We start from the raw sequence: 18,132 nt of genomic DNA, 5'->3' as shown, positions 1-18,132 counted from the left end.
GTAGAAGGAGAAGAGCGAGGTTACTGCTTGTTCTGTGCCCGTGTGTGATGTAAAAGTACATTCTCACCGCTGCCTGGAGGATAGAAGAATGTACTGTACATTACAAAATGGAAACGAAACACTCCTAATGGATCGCAAAGCATATAAGCGACTAGACTTTGAACTGGGAATTGTCATGTCAATAAATGAATGAGTGGACATTAGAGGCTAAAGAGACAAGGATTTGATATGATGGTGCCGTGCAGACTTTTTCACGGAACAGTTGTTCCATTTACTTACTATGGGGGGGGTTGTTAAAAACAAACAGAAACTCAATGATGCATTTTCATGCCATTCGGTGAACGTAATAGGATAAGCTCCATCAGATGTGCCAAGAGACATTTTATTCCACCTGATGAGTTCTTTTCAAAGCAAAGCCTTCTCCTGTCTTTTGTGATACCCCTAATGGCAGCTCACATGCTTCCAGCGCTAATGGGCATAGATTTAAAAGCTATCCTAATCCTTTTGAAAAAGAAAGCAGCAGATCACTGACTTTATAAAAAGTCTTTCTTCTGTCTGCAACATATTCACGAAAGGTGTGTATGTGGGCGCTTCAGAAAAAGCCTGATGTTGAGTGAGAAGCAGAAGTAAACTGACTCGGGGCAAAGAAACAAACAGATAAATGGCCTGATTTGTTGGTTGATTGAGCAGCACTTGTCGACTGAAACCCTTTTCAGTGCCTGGCGTGCAAGAAAGGACGAAGACTGGAGTGGGGGAAAAAAAAAGAAAGAACGTGGGGGGGGGGGGGGGGTACATGAAAGTGCAAACTGCAAAGCAGGAGATAGATGGAGGCCGCCAAGGAGACAAAAGCTTTTGGAAACAACACAAAAGCCTACATGTTAGTTGTCATTTGACTTGGGGGAATTTTAGAAATGACAACCCACCCCTGAGTTGAAAGAGAACGCATAAACAAGAAAAGGGCAAGAATAGGCTGCAAGGGAGTTATGAAATATTTTGGGTGCACAAAAGCAAAGACTCCAGCTTCTGAGGAGGGGGAGTATAAGTGTTCATGTTTGTGTGTACGTGAAACCATGCAACTCAAAAGTGAACGTGTCTCCGCCCATGTCACCCAGAACAACAGTTGTCATGGGAACAAGCTGTCAGAGGAAAAGGCGCATTTCCATCAGTCTTTGTTCTTCATGTTAATGTAATACAATGACACCACCCCAAACCAGCACACGCACACACACACACACACGAACATATTTACCACCAGACGCAACATGTTTAAGCAAAACAAGAAAAGTCAGCAAGAGACATCATGTCCGAAGTTACACAGTATACAATGTGTATATAGAAGTACACAAAATATGGTTGAACTTGTCAATATGCTAACATGAACACAGGAAGTGGTAAAAAAATATAAGAAAATAGGTAAATGACATGCACGCACATGTCACGTCACCAGACACGCTCTGTTATTTACCAGTCAATCATGTCATTGTGGCATCCATGGACCAATCAGACACCCGTGCGATAGAATCCGGACATCTTGTGACTGATCCCCCTTCTGCACGTTTACAGAGTCATGCTGACAGACTCATAGTGGTGGCTAGAGCGACTACAGATGAGAAAAACCCCAAGGGTGAGTCCTTCTGGGCAGGGAGCAGTGCAGGCAGGCATGTGGATGCTCACCGACGCCCAGACGAGCTGTCTGCCCGAAATCCAGAGATACGCCTTAGTTATTCAACTGTCTACCAATTCTCAAAATGTGGCATTTTTCACATTAGCACGTCAAAATGATATTTGCTTTTGGCAGAGGGCATTTAGGCCTGTGACGCCAGCGTCCGGAGCTTTACCGTGTTTTGTACGTTTTTGTACTTTCTTAAATACTTGTTTGACCTGAGAAAGTTGTTATGTTTCCATCATGATGGAGCATATCATAGGGATTAATAAATGACTCCTATTCTTGTTGACTCTGATTACAATGGAGGAGATGCGACAGGGCTTCAGGAAATCAGAATGTTCTGCGGAGGTTGGGCTTGTATCTGAGTAATAACACACAAGGTAATAAGATCATTGTGACCAAACACATCATCAAGCATGAGTAGTGTGTTTGTAAACATGTGCTTGGGGTCGTCATTGTGAAGTGCATTTGATGCCCTTTGTCGATGCTGCCCATAATGTTGCAATCTGTTTTCTTTGTTTTTTACTCTACAAGTAAAGATAATGAATTCATTATCCTTCAACAACAGCAAATGCATTCTTTCCATTTGTGCCAATTTCCAAACAACACCTGTTGCATCCTATCAATTTCCATACTTCATTTTCCTTATTTTAGCATTGAAATCCAGCTCAATATCCTTTGAATCGACTTTGTTATTTGTGTCATTTCTGTTAAGCACTGATGAAATCTTCATTCACGGATCATCTAAGCAGCAACTTCAATTAGAACAAGGAGAACATGCTTTGTTTATCCTGGGAGTTATAATTTTTTTTGCTTACCTATTTATAATTTTACTATTTAATGAAGGATTTTCACTGCACAATAGCTGCTTCGAATATGCATAGCAGTCCAGATGCATCTGGCACATTAGAAAACTGTCTTCAGGTGCAAATGAAGCAACCACTTTTTTTTTTTACATTTTCATTCTCCTCTCCTTGTCTTGCAATCTGCTGATTTTTTAATCACCGAATATCATGGCGCAGTGAACAGATTGCTATTTCGAGCAGAGGCCACATGAGACTAAACATAGAGGGGGAGTCAGAGAGGATGCACCTAATTCAGAGAGAGAGAGTCCCCATCCATCCATTTTCAAGCTCAAAATGTCATTTTGGAATAGTCGACTGTACAACCCCATGTGGCAAATCACTATTACTCGTTAATTTGATTGTTTATTTTGGATTTTCATGTTTATTCCTGGATGAAATGTGTTTGTGTGTTCCATATTTTCTGGAAGAAAATGCAGAAGTACCACTATTGTAACTTGCAAAGACGCTAATGGTTTTGTCAAATAATGACATGCACTTTCTTCACGCCCCTATTCTTAGAGTACCAGCATCCTGTATCGCACGTTATATTATCATTCTGCCATTAAAGTTAAAGTCCCAATGACCGTCACACACACATCTGGGTGTGGTGAAATTTGTCCTCTGCATTTAACCTATCCCCGTGTAATTTTAACCCATCCCCTGGGGGAGAGGGGAGCAGTGAGCAGCAGTGGTGCTGCGCCCTGGAATCATTTGGTGATCTAACCCCCCAATTCCAACCCTTGATGCTGAGTGCCAAGCAGGGAGGCAACGGGTCCCATTTTTATAGTCTTTGGTATGACCCGGCCGGAGTTTGAACCCACAACCTTCCAGTCTCAGGGCGGACACTCTACCACTAGGCCACTGAGCTGGTGTCATTACCAGTGGTGGGTAAAGTATGGGGGCAATGGGGAAAAGGCCTTGGGTATCCACACCAGTGGGGCATCAACAGCACCATTTCCTCGTTGACGATTTTTTTTTAAATGACAGCAAAATGTCTATACTCCAAACAAACGTCAACCAAAAAACACTCTCACCCCAACACATCCAGAACCCACGAGCATTATCAATAATCTACTGAGGTGAGGCCAAGGATAATATGCATAATACATTAAAAGCACATTAAAGCAGTCTGACAAGTTCTTTGAATTACAACACTAATTGGTGAAAAATTATCAAAAGGAATAAAGAATAAATATCCTGATTCTAGATTAATAATATCTTTGATGTCTGATATAAATCAGATTGTCTGAAATGAAGAAATAAACTACAGTAAACTCAATATACTGTGTTTCATTATTTGCACTTTCCGAATGCAGCCACTTTAAAAGCAGCCCACAGCGAATGGATTGGAAAATTGTAACGTCTTTCACTGGAGTACTTGTTCAATTTATTCATGTCACTTTGAAAGAAGAGTGTGCGCTGCCAAAGTCAGTTCATTTTTAGATTATTCCTTGTTTTTGTAAAATAATTGTGTGTGGTAGTTGCGCGTGTGACCTGGATCTTGGTTAATGCTTAAATGTGTAGCTGGCCTTCGTTAGCTTAATGCCCTCCCCATTTCACTTCATATTGCCCCTTGACCATCTATGGGAAATGTAACATCATTTTTATAGAGCAGAAAAGCAATGTTAAATATGCGATAAACTATGACACTCTTGCATTTTAGTCCCTGCATCGTGACATTCTCCCAGTTCACGTTTTTGAGAAATGGTATTTCAACTTTAATCAGAAAAGTTTCTGCACTTTCTTGTCTGTCAGCATTTCATGTACTAGGTGGAAGTGGGATCAAGTGGAAATGTACGGAACCTTGTGTCAGTGCGGCCAATCCTATTGGTTGGAGACAAAGCTCAGTAATGAGCATCGAGGTCAGCATTTTCTATTTCTGAGACTACAGCAGAAATACATTGCATCTGCACATGAGCACACACTATGACACACACACTCAGAATGACACACTAAAGACAAGAACACTGGTTCTTCAAAAGGGAGTCTTGTCCCATTTTATTTTCTGCCAATTTCAATATTATGCTGCCATCGACAGTAATCACCCTTTCTTTTTCCAAGCTGACTCACCATTTATAGAGATGACTGGCATCTAAAAAAAAGTTGACATATAACATCACTTGCTTACCCAAGCAAGACTCGCCTGTTAGCCAGACAGGACACAATGCAAACATCTGAACCAGAGCAACTGCCACAAACACAGACATCAGTCTGAAGTGGGGTATGAGTCGTGTCTGAATTACGTCTTTGCATTGCCAACAGTTTTCCTTTCTTCTACTACCTTGGAAACGTGATTACACCAAACACAACACTTGACATTTGGGCAAACCCCACTTAAGCAGAAAAACTCAAAGCAAGTAGCCAAATGTCAATAAATGACAGATGAAGGCTATCCAAATGAAATGTCACTTCAACTTCAGAGCACATTAGAACCATCATCAACGTTAAGCTTCTTCTCTACAGTCGCTAAAATCTAAGGTGAGCTTTCTGATATTTCAAGAGGTTGAAGTGGGGGGGGGGGGGGTTCTTCGTAGGATGGGAGCCTGCAAGTTATCCAAATCTGCACAAGTTTCTTTCAATGGTGAGCCACAGTAATATAAGAATTATTTTTGTAACCCTTATGTCTGGAGGAGGACATGATGCAGCAGCTCTTCAAAGGCTCCCTCCCTCATATAGTGAAACTAACCAAATAGCAAATCATGTAGTTAATTAAAAGTAATGAAGATGTCCTGTTTGAGAATGATGTCCATTGATACATACTATGTTAATTGTCTGAGTGGTTTGGAACGCGAGCATTGGCATTAAGATGATAAAATAATAAACAGAATACTAATACAGTATATGAAATTCTCTCCTTGCTGTATCTCACTTTCTGTACCTTCAAACGAAAGGCAGCGATTGGGTCTGGCGGGGAGGGCCATTCAAATAACTAGAAAACACAGAGTCATTAAAACTTCAGCAGCTAACAGCAGTGGAACCATTTATTACATAAGAAGAAGTGGATTTTTTTCCTCGACGCCAGGTCTGCTCTTCACTGATTGGTTCATTTGAACTGTCTGTTTGCTCAGGTTCACCCTGCTTCACAAATGGGCATAAATGCAACTCCATTTATTTTTTTGATGGGTTATCTCAAGTGACACAATTTCTATTTAAATTGTTTCATAGTTTTTTTATTCACCATAAAATGATGTAACTGCATATCAGTTGACAAGTGAGTGCCATAAATGGCTAATATGATCTGAATGGACTCAGATTTGGAGCCGAGACACTTTTACAGGCCTATCATTTTTGTGGATGGATGAGTTGGTATTTTTGTCTAGTTTTTCACCAGATAGCTTCACTAACCGATGGTATTAATGATAGAATACTCCGTACCAGAAATATGTGATCGCTGAAGCCCAACAACTAGCTGTAAATATTATCAAAACAATGCATTCTACCAGCCATACAATTACTGCTCTCATAAATTATGAGCATGATTTGTACATGCAAAAAGTCTAGACTGAGAAATGAAAATGCATTTGAATAAAAATATCAGCATCACTTGGGCTGCTTTTTGACATGTTTTGACATATGTCATATGAGTCGCATCATCGGTTTCAGCATCTTCCACCATCCGTGTCTTATTCCTCCCTCATTTATTTTCTGTTTGCTTTTGGTGAACGCTAGATCGGAGGAGCTGAAAAACGACTACTGCACAATGACAAATAAGGCAGTATTCTTGTCTGAGGTTTTATCATGGTTTAATGGTAAACTGTTTCATCCCTAAACTGTCCAGAACTTTGACATATTAAGTCATGTACCACAGAATAAAGGGGAGGATACAGTCACATAAACTAATAATATTTCATTACCTTGTTAGCCACTGCCATCGCAATTCATATTCTCTCCCCTACCAGATGCGCCTCCCAAATCTAATAAACTTCAATAACCTTTCATAAATCTCTTTTTTCCTTCTTTTTTTCTTTCATTCTTTGCAGCATTTGCTCCCCTCTCCGTTTTTGATGCCTGATACTGCGTCCATATCTTGGTAAATTATGCCTGGTGGGATTTTGTCAAGCACAGTAGCGTTAAGTTAAAAAGATGGAGGGATTCGTGCTTGACATTACCCGATATCATCTTTGACTTACTATAGCATCACATAGGAGCTCAAAGAAAGTTCTTCTTACCCAGAATAATTTCCCCCATCATAACTGGTGTTTCTACCTTAGGGTTTGACAATACAGAGCTCATTTTCCATGTCCATGTTAAAATTAAACATCTATCCATCCATCCATCCATCCATCCATCCATCCATCCATCCATCCATCCATCCATCCATCCATCCATCCATCCATCTGTCCATTATTGTAAAATAGAAAATTATTTCGTTTATTCCACTGTCACTTTTATATCTTTTGTATTGTTTTATTTTAGTGTTCTAGTGTGTTGGACTGAATTTGCCCCGCTGTCACCAGAACCTCCTGGGTGTAATGGGGTTGAGGCTTTAAATGTCGGCAAAAGCTGTGGAATTATGATTTCTGTCACATCCCTATCAAGCTTGATAGATGGGGTGTTAAGGGAATGAGACAAAGGCAGCAAGACAACTTGAATGACTTTTGTGTTTGTGAAGTCTGCCTACGCTGGAAGCAGTCACAAACACCTTTTTGGATGCCAGGTCCGTCCCGTTATCGCAGTCTTGTTTGGCACAGCTTTCCTGGAAAAAATGTCAAAGCTTGGCTCTATCATCATAGTCATCTCTTGCTCGTTGAGTAGCTATGCAAACCTCTGAATCAATCGAGGGTTTTACATTATTCTCTCCTGTCTAAAATTTGAAGAGCGCCTTTGTCAGTGTCTCCTGGCAAAGACAAATCCTTAGCTAATGTATATATTGACAGAGAGTAAATGGAGCTTTTAATTCATGACAGTGGAGATAAGAAAGGCCCTGGGTGTAGTCGAATGAGTGCTGTGTCTTCTTAAGGTATACAATAACCTCCATGAGGATTATCCGCTGAGGTTGCCCTGGGAAACAAAGAAACAATTGTAGATGCAAAGCTCAAGGAGTCAATGATTAGGAAAAATTGACTAAAATTTGGACGAGAAACCTTTAGGGGAGCCAACCTGGAATATGTATGCAGTCAGTAGACATTGGTACGTGCCTAAAATGACAACCGACCTAAACTATCTTGGTCAAATACAAGTACATACTATGCCTTTAGAGACAATACATAATTGAACTTTGCTAAAGTTTGTTACTGCGCCATTTCTGGTGCTCATGAAAGCAACTCGTATTTATAATATTATAACAATGCACACTAGTGTAGTGTAAAATCACATCTTAAATAACATTACCAGACTACCACAGAAGCCTTATATTCAGTGGCTGGAAGAGGAAAGAAGATTATAAATGATTCACCTATCCTATTCCAATTGATTGACATTTCAAGGCTGGCTCTTATATAGTAATGTACACTATTTGTGATTGTCTCCATCCCAATGTACGGACTGATTGTATTCTTCACTTTGCTCATTTCTTATAACTCCCAATTTGCCATTAATATAGTTACTGAGGAATCTTGTTGCTGCTTAACTCTCCAATCAATGGATTTTCCTCTCTCTTTGTAATGCCCCGATGATCTCAAATGAGTTTCAAACTCTGTGGTGTAAAATGTTATTGAGGGGATATAAGGGTCACAATAGAAATATAGGAGTGCCCATAATTAATATTAGACAGCCATATTACCCTTGAGGAACTAGCACCACTATGTGGTCTTCGTCATTTAATGAGAACTTCAATAAGAAGCTTGCATCATCAGCATCATAATCACGTTAACGTGAAGATGGACAAAATATGATGGGCATTATGCCTACTTCCCGATGAAATACTGTCCCGGAGACACATGCCTAACTTACTGCTTGAGCGATACCATGGATCCAAAGTGATCAATAGCCAGAATTTGAATTGTGACCACCGAGGGAAATGGATACTGAGACACCAAAAAATATGAGGGTGAGTGATGACGGCATAGGACGTGTAGGGGGGTGGAAAAAGGAGAGAGGGTGTGGTGATGGAAAAGGGGAAAAATACTCCTGTCCCCAGGTTTGGTTTAGAAACACTTATAACTCAAGACCATAGATTATGACAGTCCAATCTTCTGGGCTGCTGCCTGAAAAATAACCACAGGCACCCAGTTGCCACACACACAAATACACAGGGAGAGAATGGACAGAGATGGTGATAGGGAAATGAAGGCCCAGCTGCAAGAGAGGAGGTAGGCGGTAATTGAAATGAAATGAGCAAGGGTGTATGGAGAAAAGGTTGAAGTAAAAAGGCTGAGCACAAGTCTAGACGAGATTGATGGCAGAATAAAGAGCGGGGGAATTCGGAATATTGGAGGATTTGTACAACGTATGTAGAAATACCACATGGAAAATAACAATAGAAGAAAAATACAAGGAGAAGAACAGAAAAACACCATTAGTGTTAGTTACTATGAGTAAAAGTACACATTTTAGTCTGCACTCATTTCAAAACACAGAAAGCTTTGCAAGGCAGGCCCCTACTGAAAGAGGAGCTCAGTGGCCTAGTGGTAGAGTGTCTGCCCTGAGACTGGAAGGTTGTGGGTTCAAACCCCGGCTGGGTCATACCAAAGACTATAAAAATGGGACCCGTTACCTCCCTGCTTAGCACTCAGCATTAAGGGTTGGAATTAGGGGGTTAGATCACCAAATGATTCCCGAGCGCGGCACCGCTGCTGCTCACTGCTCCCCTCTCCCCCAGGGGATGGATTAAGATCACACGGCGATGGGTTAAATGCAGAGGACAAATTTCACCACACCCAGATGTGTGTGTGACGATCATTGGTACACTGGTGCACCAACACTAACTCAAATTAGAAAAAAAATACCGACCTTGACAATGTTTAATGGAAAAACTTGATACAAGATTTACAGTAGACAGGGGCAATTTTTATCAGTTCATTCAGGATCACAATTGTGTTTTCAGAACTCACTCATGTTGAAGGCGAGGCCTCGACTCACAAACTCTCTTCAAGTTCGTTTCAAAAGCTCTGCATTTCGAACAGCAACACTTCACAAATTTTCTGAGAAGCAATTTGGATCTGCGTAGCTCAGATAGGTATTTGTCTTCCTCACCATAGATCCTAGAACTTTATCATGGGCAACTTTGATCCTGAACACTGAGACACAGGACTTTCCACTTGTTTTTCTCGCTTTTCTTTCAGCCTTTTGTATTTTCCCAGATTTTTCAACTGCCTTTTTCTGTTGTCTGTCAACCAACACAGTGTCATGTGGCTTTATCTTACACACTCTTAAAAGGTGCTCCATACCTTGGCATACCAAAGGGGTATACCCTCTTTTTAAGAGGGTAGACAGGAGGGTGTCACACTCCTCAGCCTCCCTGGTGTATTCAAGGGTTCTGGCCCTGTCAGCACACTAACATGAATGTCTGCCAAAGGCAGGGGTTTCCATTTTTGCTTTGTCCCGCATGTGTAATACGTACGTTTAGACCAAGTGTGAGTCTTACAAGGAGGAAATAAAAGCTTTTTTCTTCATGGAGGAAGTGACAAAATTAGACTGAAGTGAAGAAAAATGATTTTTCTTAAATTCTATTTACAAGATATAACGTTAACAGATAAAATCAACTCTTTTTATTTTTACTGTCAAGCAAATCTTGTAACATATTATCATCCGATGGTCTTTTTGTGGCACTGCAATGTCTTACTATGTCATCTTTAATAAAGTTTTAACTACACAAAAAGATGGATTTGGGTGTCAGAAACTGAAGTGAATGCGAATACTAAATTAGCCAAATAATGAGGTCTTAATGTTAATTTTTGTGTATTATGAAACCTCAGATTTGATTCTGCGCTTGGCTACGATGCAGAACGGGATCCTAGTTAAAATAGGTCAATTAAAGCTTGGCGTTTTGAGGCTACAAATAAAAATAAGTGAATGTGAGGCTTTGTAAAGACTGATGATGGACGGGGCAGCGATGGAAGGGCAATTATGTTATGAATGAAAAGGAAGAGCAACTGGGTTGTGAACAAAGGACGGACTGGCAATATTTGATGAAGTGTGAATCTCTGTTCGCCGGGATCCATAAATGTCCAGTTTCTTCATTCACCACCTTAAAACTAAATAACCAAATAATAACATAAAATATTTTCCATCACAAAATGATGTAAAAGAAATCAAGTATGCTATGAAGTGTACACATCTATTCTACTCACTAGAAATTAATGTTATTCCAATTCATGAGGCTACAAGTTTGTCTGAACAACAGACTTGCAGTCCTCGCTCCCTTGGCCAAGGATGCTAATTACCTCTGGCGTTGAGAGTTTGCATCAGAATATGTGTGTGCTCCTTCATAAAGTTAAAGCTTCTGAATGACAACAGAAAATAAATTATATGTTTCCCAATCAACACAGCTTCTGGCCGAAACAAATTGCAAACGGCCGAAACGATAAATTACACACCAAAGAATAAATGATATTAGCCAAAGGGGTAAGCAGTTACAATAGAATTCTTCCTCAAATATACATAGGTGAAATGCCTCTGTCTTTCTGTAATGTTATTTGCATTTTTATATATTATTTTGCAACACAATAGTGGTGACATCAAGAGAACCTTTTATCACTAAAGACCCATGCCAATACAACTTTTACTTCCATCCATCCATTTTCTGAACTGCTTCTCCTCACAAGGATCACGGCCAAACTGGAGCCTATCCCAGTTGTCTTCGGGCAGCAGCCGGGGGACACCAGCCAATTGCAGGGCACACACAGATGAACAATTCTTTGCACTCGCACTCACTCTTACGGGCAATTTGGAGGGTTCAATCAGCCCACAACGTTTTTTGGAATGTGGGAGGAAACCAGAGAATCCAGAGGAAACTCACGCAGGAAGGCTGAAGTCGAACCCTGCACCTCTGAATTGTGAGGCAGACGGGCTAACCAGTCGACCATCATGGCGCCAAAAATCTATATGAAAATTAATGATAAAATGTTGCCCTTTTGTACCGTTCATATTTGGAAATCAAATCTAAAAGTTTCCAGTATGGAGCACATATTAAAAAAAAAAAACTGCCCCAATGTTCCAATACTTTTTGAGGGGAGTTTATATCGTGGGACTAGACACAAAATACTTGTAATTGCTGCATTTGAAGAGTATGCTGCATAGTTTTACGAGTCTGAGGTGATGAATATTAAATTGAGAAAAAGTAGCAGAGAGTAATGAGCTGAGGAAAAGGGGAAGGAAGATAAAGTGTAAGGAAATGACTACATGCAAAAGCTCAAAGTTGTTGAAAAGGTGGAAGAGCAAAGACAAAAGGAGGGGTGAGAAAATCCAAGGGGTAAAGGAACAGTTAAGAGTAATAGAGGTGGGAGGCCAGAAGATAAGATGATGGACACATTTTGGCGATGAAGAGCAAAAGAGCTGCAGGGCTGTGAAAGGTGTGTCGAAGGTGCCTGCGGAGCTCATTATGGCTTATCTCTGCGGTAGGGCAAAATATTAAGTGTGTCCATGTGCGTGTATGCGTGGACAGTGTTTGAGTGAGCGAGCCGAGTGAGTGAGTGAGTGAGTGAGTGAGTGAGTGAGTGAGTGAGTGAGTGAGTGAGTGAGTGAGTGAGTGAGTGAGTGAGTGAGTGAGTGAGTGAGTGAGTGAGTGAGTGAGTGAGTGAGTGAGTGAGTGAGTGAGTGAGTGACGGAGTGAGCGCTCAGGCTCTGATAATTTACATTTTCACTGCAATCAAAATGATTTATATTGTGAAATTTAATAGAAGTAGGCGTGGTTAATATGGTTCTTCAAATCTCGTTTGCATGAGGTGAGGCATGTATACATCAGCAGCGAATTTGACAACCCCCATTGGAATGCAAACACAAATGTGAATATTTAAATTTAGGCGTGATGAGCCGCCTCCTCCTCTTGTCTTCCTTTCGCAGCTCACATTAGCTCTCTGCCATCAATCTGTGACCCTCCCGCTCACTCAACCACCTTCACTCTATCCTCATCAATCTCCTGGCTCACTGTAGACCCCACCCATAATGCTGAACTTTGCAGCTCTTCCCCACACCCCTAACCTTCCCCTCTCTCACCTCTATCGTTCTCTGCAGCTTCCATCAACCATGCATCCAGGTCACGCACTGCCATCCGGAGCTCTCACTCAAACCTGTCCACCGACTCAAGACATTAATCTCTATAAGCTATCTACTTGAAGTAAGCCAGACAAGCGGCAGACTTCTCTGTGCTCCTGGCTTTTCTTCAATTTTTCATACCCTCTTCATCTCCTCCCCTTTTTTTCCTGTTATGTTTTCCTGTTAAACTGTCACAAACTTTAAAACCCTCCATGCCATGGTAACTAACTTTTAAGGAAGAGCTATCCTAGGTAAAGGTATGTTAAGATACATTATTGCTCATTTTGAAAAATATTAAGCAATAACTTGCTCATCAATTTACGTAAGTATCACTTTCCCTGGGAGATGATATTCATATTAAGACTAAAGACAGCTGAATCGTTTTTTTGTTTGCTTTATTCATTTTCAAGAAATAATAATAAAAAATGACAAAACAGCTGATTTTGTCATGCATTCACAACATAATTAATTATGAACATTGACCGTTTAGCCCTTTAGCCATATGATACAGCAACAGAAAACTACTTTTGCTAGTATTCTACCTCCAGTGTTCAGAATTATGGCAGTATTAAAAAGAAAAGTAACATTTTTATAATAGCATTTCTTTAAGATGCCCGGGGGGAAGAAAAGAAAAATTTCTTAACCCAAACTGGCCCAAAGAGCAGCATTTTGTGTACTGATGAAAGCAAGATTGTTCCTTCTGGATCAAGTGGCCACTGAACATTAAAACTAAGCCACAGTATTGTGTGAAAACTGTGAAGCATGGCGCATGACGCAAAGATTGCATCGCGATGCTGGGATGGTTCTCATGTGCTCATTTATTGCTTGTGATCTCCAAAGGTGTTACAGCAGTATAAGGGAAACTAACCCGCACAAATCAGATAGTTTACAAATAAAAATGAATACAACCTAACGGTTTGTATATCAATTATGTATACAGTAAATTGCTTTTAAGATTAAAGTGTCATGTGATGCAAACCTGACACAGGAAGCTCAGAGTTCCCAGTAGCAATTGGGCATATGAACATAAAAAACAAACATTTAGAGCTTTACAGTTTTCATACACACTGCTGTTATGAACACAACTATAAATTACCAGAAGGTTTAGATGGTGATCACAGTCTGTGGTGGCATCACAAAAGGCCAACTATACTTGCGGTGTTAATCTTTTGGATACGCATACGCTGAACTTTCACATAATATGCTGACGTGACTTCTTTGGCTTCCTTCGGGCAATGAAGATTTTGAGATTCCACTCAACAGAGACTACTCTATCTTGTGTTCTCAGCTAAGTATATATATTTATTAATTTATTTCATCGATATTTACGGCCTCTTTTGGGATAAAAGTTGACTGTTTAAATTGAACTTTCTTGAATTAGAAAACCATTGCTATAGCAGCATCCACCTTTATTGTACTCCCTTTAGCTTAAAAAAGTGCAGACACTTGTCCAGTCAAAAAAAGTAAAAAATGCTGTGACCTTTATTCTCCACTGACCTTTCCCTTTCTTTGAAAACATACATGAGCAGTCTTCTACTGTAAATCCATGTGATTCCACAAGTGGAATACAAACACACTGTATGCCCGACATGCTTGACACACACTGGGCTCCAAAGGGACCTCTGGATGCACAGGGTCCTCAGTCTGTGGCTTCATCCATCACCACGAAGCCCACCTCTCCATTTCATCTCCCTTCATCCATCCATCATTCTCTTCTTTACTCTCCCCTTTGTTCTGCCTCACGCCCTCAATGCCTACCCTCCCTTCACCCTGTCATATCTTCCACCTCCCTCGTTTATGCTTTAACTCGCGTCTTCCTCTCTAACCTTTAAGCCAACCTCTGCCTCTGAGTGTCATTAAGTGCTGTTCCCTCCATTCATCTCAGGCATGCCCAGCCACCTTCGCCCCCAATATTCTTCATGAACCTAAAATGTCCTCTTGCATGTATCTTTGCTTTCTCCGTAGTTCACTTTATCTCTCTCAAAGCATTATTGTCATTCTCCATCTTTCACACTCCTTGCATTACAAGCCTTTACCTTTAATCTTATTACAAATGTTTCCATGTGTCATGCGGCTGGTATTCTCTGGTCATATCAGACTGACAGCTCATATCGTTCTATTGTTATTCTGAGATAAATCCAAGTCTCACATCAACACAAATACAAAGCTCTCGCATGACTTCCTTTTTATCATAAGGCCACCTCCAACTGTTTACATCATGCCTGTTAAGTTAAATTAATCAATCAATTAATTTAATGTGGATCATTCAGAGGTTAATTTGGGGGAAATCAATATGAAACCAAGGTGAATTTTGTTCCTTTTTAAGCATGTTTGATATGGCTATTTGTGGGTGTCCGTGTGTGGGGTTCCTTTTAATATGACAGCTTTCACCGGTGAGCAAACCAGTATACACAGCAGGACTAATTCCCTTGAAGCCCCCAGCTGTTGGAACACAAGCCAAATAATCGATGAGAGATGAAGAAGGACAGCACAGTAAATAGGGTAGAGGTGAAACTTATCGCGGATTGTTGATATTAAACGGCAGATGGTAAGACTTATGACAACTGTGTGTGTCTGTGCACATACACGTGACGTGCTATGAGGCATATTCATGTCTGTATTCTATACAGTTCTGAATTAATGAAATTCATAGAAGTAAAAGGTGAAAGATGTTTTTTTCTTCACCCCAGTCACCTCACGCAGACTCCCCCACCACTATCCCACTTTCTTCCATTCCACTTCCTATTCCTCTCACTCAGCAGGAAAGACAAGGTGGGCTATGATTAATCCCGTCCTGGGTTTTGCCCATTGATTAACAGCCACTTGTCTTTGGAAAATAGCCTAGGAGGAACATATACAATCATTGTGTGGAGCGGTAGGAGATATAAAATAAAGCACATGCTTGTGGAGGTTTGGCAACAGAGGCAGAACAAGGGAGATAAAATTGAAGCAAAAAGAATCACAGAGGAACCTCCACGTAGAAATAAACTTGAGGTTGTACAATTTGGAATTCAACCTTCAATTCAACATTTTAATAAAACTTGCACTTATGCAAGACCTATAAGCTCAGTTACACTGGATCCAGGTATACTCATGGTTTGGTACCATATATATTTTTGAACAGCATATGTGTTCCCTGACATCACAAGTTCTTTTCAAGGTTTGCCATTTTCTGTCAGGCAGCACTTATGATAGCCGTTTCATTGCATGCAATCATGTTATGTTCCGGCGTGCGATAGTTTAAAGTCATGTCGATATTCGCCAGCCTGTGTTCTACTACACCTACAGTCTGACACAGGTCATGCTGTCTGGGAGGGTGTAAATGTTCCCAGTTGCTATCGCAGCCTTGTTAGCCTGGAACATAGCACAGTGTGGGATTTTGAGTATTTTTTTCCCTTTCATTTTTCTAGCGAGACCTACAAAGGGTGAATGTAGAGAAAGAAATGTCAGTTTTTGGGCAAATGGGGCTATTGTGGCCACAGGCAACATAAAGTTGAACTACCATAGCCTTCGGTCCAGCTGCCTACAGGCAATGGATTTCCCTGAGAGACCATTTGAGGATTACGAAAGGCGGATTCTAGATATATTGCGATATTCTTCATTTAAATTATATTTGTTTCCTTTGTTTTTTTAAATCTTACAATGTTCAGTCATTTTCTTTGTCAGCACTTTATTATCCCTTTTGCTGGGTTTTAAAAATGACAGCTTTAGATTGATAGAGCTTTTACTACTCTCTGATGAGGATGACCAAGATACAGCCTTTTGAGATTATTCCGACTGTTCATGACTTTGTGACTTTCTAACCAAACAATTATACCACTAATGATTTGAACTTTAATCAAACAGAAGCCCCTCGATTGTCTCATTAAAAGTATCCAGCAACTGCTGGTCTGCTGCAATCAGCCAAATATGATTGCTGTGACTGCCTGCTTCTCTATTAAGCTGAGCTGTCATTATTGCTGCCCTATCTCACAATACACTTTTGCAGCTAGGCAGGAAAGACTATGTATTTAATTTTTTTTCCTGACCGTTACAGAATAAAATGTGTCAGTCAGAGGGAAAAAACTTATAAGTTGCTACAGGTTTACACACAAACATATACACACATACATCCCTGTGGTATAAAACAGCAAAACAAGGTTTAGATTAAAAAAAAAAAATTTTTTAGTCAACTATACGAGCATTTTCTTACACGCCGCGATAAGCTAAGTGTTATCTTCACGAGTTCAGTTGTTGAAAACCAGCACCATGTCTCCCATAATGGTGGAAAGCTCATGAAATCCCTTTTTATATGTATGTTCATCCTACAACCATTTGCACTGATGTGATCTGAAAATGTCTTTTCACCCCATAATTAGTTTCCCCAAACGAGACCTCGTTGAACCCTCCTTCATCATTCGGTGTCAACCAGTCATTTTCTTGTGCGCCCTTGTGTTCTACTAGCTACGTTTTACACGAGTGATCTTCACTTCGAGACTTTTTACTTTATCAATTTCTGCTCAGCTCATTGTTTTTCTTCGCAACGTCTTTTCATTTGTACTGTGCTCTTTGTATTGGTTCTTGGTTTAGTCTCGTCACAGTTATTGCATGTCTATCTGCTTCAGGACATTTGGGGCTTTTATTATTATTTAGATAAAAAACTTTGTTGCATTCCCTGTGATTGTTTGGTCCAGCAGCCTCCAACAAGGCACATATTAAAATAAACAGAACAGAGTTGTTTGCATCATATTATATAGGAGTGGGCCATCCATTTGAATTCACACATTTAATTGAAATGCATTTGTCATAGTATGTGCAGTCTCTCAGAGATAAAGTTGGAGAAAATATATAGTTCATCTTTCCCCATGATATGGTAATGAGAAGGATTATAAAAACATTGGAGATGAGATATAATAGCTAAAGGTCCCATGACCAAACAAATTGTTGTTGTTTTTTTTATTTTCCCAGCTTGAGTATTTACCTAAAATTTTGAAAATAATGTTTCCCTTGCCTATGGCTGTTTGTATCAACATAGCTCAAACAGCACTGTCGAATGGGCTGTTTTAAATCGGTTTTACACGTCACTAACCCCACCTTATTCGGTTTTACAAGTCACTAACACCACCTTATTCGGTTTTATTGGTCACTAACACTGCACAAACTTACAATTTTGATTTTGATTTCATCATCCCCCCTTCCCTATCCTACGTTTCGACACAAACAACAGGGTAATTGCAGCAGAAAAACATGGGAGCCAGAAAACACTTTAGGAACTGCTCTGTAAAATATTTATGAAAGAAATACAAATAAAAAAACTACACCATCTTAGAAGGAAGAAAAAAGAAAAAGAAAACATGCAAGCATGCAAAATAGCAAGGAAAAACTGCAATAGATGAAGTTATGCTCATATATGAAAAGCTGCAATTACGTTAAATTGTAATTACCAAACCCCGAAGTAGGGAGGGAACGCCACTTGCAGCATAATTCAAACCAGAATTCCTTTGCTGC

Source organism: Syngnathus typhle, linkage group LG3, assembly GCF_033458585.1.
Source record: "Syngnathus typhle isolate RoL2023-S1 ecotype Sweden linkage group LG3, RoL_Styp_1.0, whole genome shotgun sequence".
NCBI classification, from domain to species: Eukaryota; Metazoa; Chordata; class Actinopteri; order Syngnathiformes; family Syngnathidae; genus Syngnathus; species Syngnathus typhle.
The sequence above is the reverse complement of the archived record's forward strand: the minus strand, read 5'-3'. Positions refer to the sequence as shown.